Here is a 7404-nt window from a genome sequence, read left to right on the forward strand (position 1 = left end):
TATCACAGCTTGACTATTTACATCAGCTTGAATTTACTGACAATTTTCATTAAAAAAACGGGTTCTATGTTTGTTGAGAAATAATTAAAATAAAACTCACAGTTTCCAATAAACAATATTATTGTACTGTGTTGTAATTAAATAATGTGTTTAATTTAGTTTGATGAATGTAAAACTAAAATGTTTGTGAAATGAATCTGTACAGGAACAGGGTCAGGGTTTTGTTTTTCTGTTTTAACAGTTAAACATTTTTATAGTCCCTGATTACAAAAAGTTTGAGAATCCCTGGTTTAAATGATCTCTCATTAGTTTTTACTTATCTTGATCTAATTATACTATTTTCAGCTCAGTTTCAACTGTCATACAGTGATTAATGATAAACGAGAGAGAGAGAGAGAGAGAGAGAGAGAGAGAGACGTTTCTGTTTTGTTTTTTGTTTAATTCAGAGATCAGCTCTTATTCAAATCAAAACTTACTTCGAGATGAGTACTGGGCCTTTGGTGTTTCATTTTGGCTCCTGCAGTAATCAATACTGCATAAAATCATTGATACACTTATTAGTCACAAGCTAATGGACTCTCCTGACAGTGTAAGAAATGGTATCAATCTTGAAAAAGTGTGTGTGTGTGTGTGTGTGTGTGTGTGTGTGTGTGTGTGTGTGTGTGTAGGCAAGGCTTGATGAGCCAGTTAGAAGAAAAGAGAAGAGGCTCTATCTCTCCAGCCCAAATGTCTCCCGGCAGACATTCATTATTCAGCACTAAGCTTTTTCATCACCATTCATATAACATCCTGCCAGTGTGTGTGGAACTATTTACCATCAGTGCCACTGTATCACAGTATACCTCTGACAGCCATTCAAACTTCTCACACACAAAAACTAAAAGAAAAATACACATATCTTCAGCAACGTAAACCTACAGCTTAGGTGCTGACTGCTACCAAAATTATATTACAACCCCGATTCCAAAAAAGTTGGGACAAAGTACAAATTGCAAATAAAAACGGAATGCAATGATGTGGAAGTTTCAAAATTCCATATTTTATTCAGAATAGAACATAGATGACATATCAAATGTTTAAACTGAGAAAATATATCATTTAAAGAGAAAAATTAGGTGATTTTAAATTTCATGACAACAACACATCTCAAAAAAGTTGGGACAAGGCCATGTTTACCACTGTGAGACATCCCCTTTTCTCTTTACAACAGTCTGTAAACGTCTGGGGACTGAGGAGACAAGTTGCTCAAGTTTAGGGATAGGAATGTTAACCCATTCTTGTCTAATGTAGGATTCTAGTTGCTCAACTGTCTTAGGTCTTTTTTGTCGTATCTTCCGTTTTATGATGCGCCAAATGTTTTCTATGGGTGAAAGATCTGGACTGCAGGCTGGCCAGTTCAGTACCCGGACCCTTCTTCTACGCAGCCATGATGCTGTAATTGATGCAATATGTGGTTTGGCATCGGCATGTTGGAAAATGCAATGTCTTCCCTGAAAGAGACGTCGTCTGGATGGGAGCATATGTTGCTCTAGAACCTGGATATACCTTTCAGCATTGATGGTGTCTTTCCAGATGTGTAAGCTGCCCATGCCACACGCACTAATGCAACCCCATACCATCAGAGATGCAGGCTTCTGAACTGAGCGCTGATCACAACTTGGGTCGTCCTGCTCCTCTTTAGTTCGAATGACACGGCGTCCCTGATTTCCATAAAGAACTTCAAATTTTGATTCATCTGACCACAGAACAGTTTTCCACTTTGCCACAGTCCATTTTAAATGAGCCTTGGCCCAGAGAAGACGTCTGTGCTTCTGGATCATGTTTAGATACGGCTTCTTCTTTGAACTATAGAGTTTTAGCTGGCAACGGCGGATGGCACGGTGAATTGTATTCACAGATAATATTCTCTGGAAATATTCCTGAGCCCATTTTGTGATTTCCAATACAGAAGCATGCCTGTATGTGATGCAGTGCCGTCTAAGGGCCCGAAGATCACGGGCACCCAGTATGGTTTTTCGGCCTTGACCCTTACGCACAGAGATTCTTCCAGATTCTCTGAATCTTTTGATGATATTATGCACTGTAGATGATGATATGTTCAACCTCTTTGCAATTTTACACTGTCGAACTCCTTTCTGATATTGCTCCACTATTTGTCGGCGCAGAATTAGGGGGATCGGTGATCCTCTTCCCATCTTTACTTCTGAAAGCCGCTGCCACTCCAAGATGCTCTTTTTATACCCAGTCATGTTATGGCCCTTTTCCACTACCCTTTTTCAGCTCGCTTCAGCTCGCTTCAGCTCACTTCAGCCCGACACGGCTCGCGTTTCGACTACCAAAAACCAGCACGACTCAGCTCGTTTCAGCCCTGCTTAGCCCCCAAAACTCGCACCGTTTTGGAGTGGGGCTGAAGCGAGCCAAGCCGTGCCGAGTGAGGTTGGGGGCGTGAGGAGACACTCCCCTGTGCACTGATTGGTGAGGAGGAGTGTCCTCACATGCCCACACACGCCCCGCGAGCGCGCTGGGATCTGTAAACACCGCAAACCCGGAAGAAGAAGAATTATGAATTACGAGAATTTCTGAAGCCTTATGCGCCTCGCCTCATCTATACACTCTTGCCAGTATCTGTTGGCGTTGTCGGTGACAACAAGCCACAGCACCAAGACCAGCAACACTAACGACTCCATGTCCTCCATGTTTATTGTTTACTATTCGGGTCGTGAGACTACTGCTTAAAAGCTCACTGAATCAGTGACATACAGAGCATCGTGCACGAGTTCGCGGAGCGCAAGGCTCGCCGTATGCCCTTCAAATAATGCGCGCAGTAGGCTATTGATGTTTTATTATGAGCCATGTACAGTATGTCGCCTAATGTTTTTTTGTTTCTGAGTTACATGTTCGTTTGAAGGACTTAATGTACAAAATAACATAGTTGCACCCCGTAGTGTTGAAATTGGTAAACACAGTGCATTCAGTGAGGTTTGCACCGCCCTCCTTTTATTTCTGACTCTTCCTGCCACCACTCTGAGCGCTCATTCGTATGCCCTTCAAATAATGTGCGCAGTATAGGCTATTGATGTTTTATTATGAGCCATGTACAGTATCCTAATGTTTTGTGTTTCTGAGTTACATGTTCGTTTGAAGGACTTGATGTACTAAATAACATATAGTTGCACCCGGTAGTGTTGAAATTGGTAAACACCGCAGTTGCGGACATTTTGTAGCCTAAAATGATGTTATGATAAGCTTTAATAAAGGGCCCGGTCATTTGCCCCACCCCCGGCCCGGCTCTGACTTGTTCCGCCACTGTCACTGATGTCACTGTTTGCGCTGCTTAACGACATCACATGACGTCCACCCACTTTCGCTAACTCCACCCAATGTGTCCACCCACTTCCAGCCAGCATGGTTCAGCGCGGTTGTAGTCGAAATGCAACTCCAACAGCCCCGCTCAGCTCGACTCAGCTCGACTCGGCACGGCACGGCTCAGCCGCGTTTGTAGTGGAAAAGCGGCATTAATGACCTATTGCCAATTGACCTAATGAGTTGCAATTTGGTCCTCCAGCTGTTCCTTTTTTGTACCTTTAACTTTTCCAGCCTCTTATTGCCCCTGTCCCAACTTTTTTGAGATGTGTTGCTGTCATGAAATTTCAAATGAGCCAATATTTGGCATGAAATTTCAAAATATCTCACTTTCGACATCTGATATGTTGTCTATGTTCTATTGTGAATACAATATCAGTTTTTGAGATTTGTAAATTATTGCATTCCGTTTTTATTTACAATTTGTACTTTGTCCCAACTTTTTTGGAATCGGGGTTGTATTAAAAAGCAGCATTTTGTCATTTTTATAGCCCTCTGCTTTCTGTCAGATTGATTACGATTGCAGTGACAAAACTAAACAAGCCCCCTCTGCTGGACACAGTGTAGGGAAAAGTGGGTGGGGCTGAGCACATTTGTTAGAGCTTATGGTTGAGCTAATTAGCCAGATATACAGTCGCAGTCAAATGTTTCAACACACCTACTAATTCATTGTTTTTTCTTTATTTTTATTCATTAAAACACACTTCATGTCTTAAACTAATGATGGACGTCGTTTCTCTTTACTTAGTTGACTGGTTCTTGACATAATATGGATTACTACAGTTGTGATGTAGAATAGGGCTATTTACTTATGGTATTTTGATTATATATTATTTACTGTTTGTTCTCAAACGCGGGCGGTACAGTGGTGTAGTGGTTAGCGCTATCGCCCTACAGCAAGAAGGTCTGGGTTCAAGCCCCGTGGCCGACAAGGGCCTTTCTGTGCGGAGTTTGCATGTTGCCCGCGTGGGTTTCCTCCGGGTGCTCCGGTTTCCCCCACAGTCCAAAGGCATGCAGGTTAGGTTAACTGGTGACTCTAAAGTGAGTGTGAATGGTTGTCTGTGTCTATGTGTCGGCCCTGTGATGACCTGGTGACTTGTCCAGGGTGTACCTGGTTCTAAGGTTGTTATCGCCGGGGTGGTTGTCAAGGTTTTGCCTTCTCAGCCTATAAAATGCCCCAATGGCTTAGCGCAAAATATAGCCTCTGACAACCAAAGTCCAGCTCCTGGCCTTCACGTGGCTGAACTGTTAAAAACCAACAGGAGAAGGGGCGCAAGGCGGGTCACTGGCGCCTTAAAACCAGTTGTTCCTGTTCCTTTAGAGTTTAATGTCATCTACTCATCTCCTATAACGCCTAATTTCTAGATAACCCTTAGAACCCAGTTCCTGGTTGCTGTAGATCCAGGTTGGTGGTAGGAAGGGCATCCAGCCGTAAAAATTTTGCTTCAATTCAAGTCATGGAGGTTCACAGTAGTAGTTTAGAAGTAGACGGGACTCCTGGATGTACCAGGAGTGTCGTGAACGGTAGGGTGGGTGTTATGCGTGGGCAACACCAGATCGACATCCTGCGACCACGCAAGAAACGCAAGAAATGTCAGAAATTTCGACTTGCGACTTTGAATGTGGGCACTATGAGAGGTAGAGGAAATGAGGTTGTAGAGACTGTTTCGAGAAGGAAGATTGATTTATGTTGTCTGCAAGAGACAAGGTGGCGAGGTGGATCAGCTCGAATGATTACGGGCAAGGACTCAAAATATAAATTCTTTTGGGTCGGCAATGATAAGGGTACAGGAGGAGTGGGTATTCTCCTGGCTGAAAAGTGGGTTGAGCATGTGTTGGATATCAACCGGATCTCTGACAGAATCTGTCTTATTAAGATCATTGTGGGGTCAAATATCTTATCAATATTTACAATCTATGCTCCCCAAGTTGGGCTGTGCGAAGCTGCAAAGGATGCCTTCTATGACGAACTTCAGAATTTAGTCATCAAAATTGGCACAAATGAAACCCTCCTCATCTGTGGTGACTTCAACGGTCACATTGGGGCCTCATCCTCCGGGTACGAGGGGATACATGGTGGTTTTGGTTATGGGGAGCGCAATCTTGAAGGTGAAAGGATCTTAGAGTTCTCTGTGGCTAATGAGCTTATTATCTGCAACTCTCTTTTCAAGAAGAGAAGCACTCATTTGGTCACCTACAAGTCTAGCGAGTGTTCTACCCAGGTGGATTACATCTTGACTAGGCATAGTCACCGCAGATTTGTGACTAATGTAAAGATACTACCTAATGAGGAATGTGCCCCACAACACAGACTTCTGTTATGTGACTTGGCAGTTAGTCCAATTAAGTGCAAAAGATCAACCTTTAAACCCAAGCTCCGTGTTTGGAAGCTTCGTGACCCTGAAACCCAAGCGAAATATCAAGAGGAGGTTGAGAAGGAGCTGCATGAATTACTAAATTCATCTGCAGAGGCCCCGTCAGTGGAAGGAACGTGGCATGCCCTAAAAGGTGGCCTGTTGAAGGTAGCGGAAACTCTATGTGGTTCGACCAAGAAAGCCAGTGGCTGGAGAAAGGAAACATGGTGGTGGGACGAGACAGTGAGCTCTGCGGTGGACGAAAAGAGGCGGTTATGGAAAAGATGGCGTAAAGAGGGTGGCAGTAAAGAGGAATATCTCGCAGCTAAGCGTAACGCTAGGCGTGTGGTCTTTGACGCTAAGAAACGTGCCGAGAATCAAAGGTTTCAGAATGTGGAGAAAAATGAGATGGACATCTACCGCATTGCTAAGCAAATGAGAAGAGTGAATCGGGATATTGTTGGTGAAAGTGCTGTGAGAAACGACCTTGGCTGTCTGGCAGTAGATGACGATGCTAAGAAGGAAGCCTGGAAGGAGCACTACGAGCGTCTCCTTAACATAGAATTTCCATGGTCTGTAGAGGATTTACCAACTGCTGAGCCTGTTGCAGGACCTCCAGTGCAGGTGACACCTGTAATGATAGCTGAGAGCCTGACAAAGATGAAAACTGGCAAAGCCCCCGGACCTTCTGGCATTGCCACTGAAATGCTAAAATCTTCTTCTGAAGTTACATGCCAAGTGTTAAGTAATCTTGCCAACTCGATCATAGCAGAAAGGAAAATACCAGCTGACTGGGATGATAGCTATATTGTCAACTTGTATAAGGGGAAAGGCGATGCTGCAGAGAGAGGTAGTTATAGAGGTCTTAAACTCACCGAACACTGTCTTAAAGTCATCGAAAGAGTCATTGAGGAAATATGCCGTGGCATTGTTGACATCAATGAAATGCAGTTAGGATTTGTGAGTGGCAGAAGTACAACTGATGCTGTTTTCGTCGTTCGTCAGCTACAAGAGAAATATCTTGCGAGAGACCGAAGGCTTTACCTCATCTTTGTGGATTTCGAGAAGGCATTCGACCGTGTCCCCCATGAGGTATTGTGGTGGGCCATGAGGCGGCTAGGACTGCCTGAATGGTTAGTTGGAACAGTGCAGGCCATGTATGCTCATGCCAGAAGTAGAGTATGTATTAACAACTCGTACAGCGAGGAGTTTAATGTTCAGGTTGGAGTTCACCAAGGCTCTGTCCTCAGTCCTCTTCTGTTCATCATCGTCCTTGAGGCTCTTTCAAGAGACTTCCGTACGGGCTGCCCCTGGGAGCTACTCTATGCAGACGACCTGGTTCTGATATCTGAATCTCTTGAGGATGTGCTCAATAAATTCCAACGTTGGAAGGCAGGGCTCGAGTCCAAGGGCCTGCGAGTGAATGTGGACAAGACAAAGGTGATGTTTCTTGGCCCCAATCTAAACCCCCTAAAAGACTCGGGAAAGTTCCCGTGTGGTGTTTGCCGGAGTGGCGTGGGTAGCAACTCTATCTTCTGCACAGGCTGTTCTCATTGGATCCATAAAAGGTGTAGCGACATCAAAGGAAGGCTCACTGCTGACCCATGCTTCAGATGTAGAAGGTGTCTAGGAACAGCCCGCCCAATTGACAACAGGCCATGCGAACATGTCACTGTTGACGGTCAGA

Source organism: Neoarius graeffei, chromosome 10, assembly GCF_027579695.1.
Source record: "Neoarius graeffei isolate fNeoGra1 chromosome 10, fNeoGra1.pri, whole genome shotgun sequence".
Lineage (NCBI taxonomy): Eukaryota > Metazoa > Chordata > Actinopteri > Siluriformes > Ariidae > Neoarius > Neoarius graeffei.